At 23.8% G+C, this 1,505-nt stretch overlaps 1 pseudogene; it reads right to left on the bottom strand.

Annotated features, from left to right (window-relative positions):
- Positions 1-979, bottom strand: part of LOC108813386 (protein DETOXIFICATION 19-like) — a 2,824-nt pseudogene extending 1,845 nt beyond the window's left edge.
- Between the last annotated feature and the right edge of the window lie 526 nt (positions 980-1,505).

The raw sequence follows: 1,505 nt of genomic DNA, 5'->3' as shown, positions 1-1,505 counted from the left end.
ATGGATGACCGATATGTAATCTAATTTGATTTAAATTGTAATAGTTTCATAATTTGTAATCTTATAATCCAAATTTTAAAGTTCATTATTTTGCAATTTATAAAATTATGATGTTTCTACAAAATTTTAAAGAGAAAATGATAGATATAAAATAACTAAGATTGATTATTGTATTGTTTGAAAATATTGATAGTAGTATAAAAAATATATTGTTTGAAAACATTAATAGTAGTATAAAGAAATAAGTATATTGTTTGGAAACATGGATAGTAGTATAAAGAAAGTAATAATAGTGATTTAACGTAGGTTTAAATATAAAATATAAAGGTGTATTTAATTTAAAAACTTACAAAATAAATGTTATGTCCAATAGAATGTTTCTGTTTTAATAAGATAGATATTAGAAGATGTGATCCAACAACCAGATATTTCACATCATAATCATTTTTAAAAAAAACTTATTGAGTCACGGTGTTAACTCTAACGAGAAATAAAAGTATTTAACTCTAACGACCAACAGAATTATTCAGGAACTATATTCAAATCGAAAGTCTTACGCCGCTAATTCAAACTTTGAATAACACTTATAACAGTGTTATTAACTAACATCTTCATAAATTATTTAAAACAGTACATTAGTTAAATATAAGGTTTTTTGTAACATAAAAGAGTTAAACTCGGATTTATTAAACTCACGGATAACTCTCTTATGGGCATTCAAATGAGTCGAAAGCAATAGTCTATATCTGTGTAGCCAGTGAAGTTTAAATATGGATTCGGCGTATTAAGTTTTTAATTCTCTCAAACGCCATTAGACCACCACCACTGGTTTAAATATAATGTTGTACAAAGAATATTATTAGACATTAAAAATAGGAAAAAATAGAAATATAGATATTTTCAATAATTTTTTAATATTTAATTTCCAAAAAGTTGTGGAATTCATTAATACGTTCAAAAACAAGGTGGTGTTATTCATGGTAGATGTTAAACTCAACTCCAAAAAAAATAAAATGTGTAATATTTTGAGTGATTCATTAATGATATATAGTTCTATCTTATAATCAATACCAATGGATTTTAAAATAGATAATTTAAAAAAGAGTTGTAAGAAAAAATTATTGATATTATAAATACAAAAACCAATTAAAGTAGATTTAACCTCTTTCAATAAAAAATATTTTAAATACAAGAATCTATAACACTGGATTTATATAAAGGAATTAAAATCAACTGTTGAATAATAATAGATTGTTCTTAGATTTAAATTCTATTCAAGTTAAGATATGGATTTTGTTGTTTGCTGCTTGCAAGTCTCCAAAAACTTGCTGACTGACAATTTTGCATTTTTAGGTGGAACTGACGTTTATATGATTGTATCATAAACTAAGTAATAAGGAATTCTAAATTAAAAGTAAACAATTTTTTTTGACTAAGTAAACAGGTGTTTTTTTTTAACTTCAAAATAAACAAGTTGATAACGAATTCTTGGGCAGAGACAATAT

This window comes from Raphanus sativus, chromosome 6 (assembly GCF_000801105.2).
Source record: "Raphanus sativus cultivar WK10039 chromosome 6, ASM80110v3, whole genome shotgun sequence".
NCBI classification, from domain to species: domain Eukaryota; kingdom Viridiplantae; phylum Streptophyta; class Magnoliopsida; order Brassicales; family Brassicaceae; genus Raphanus; species Raphanus sativus.
The sequence above is the reverse complement of the archived record's forward strand: the minus strand, read 5'-3'. Positions and strand labels throughout refer to the sequence as shown.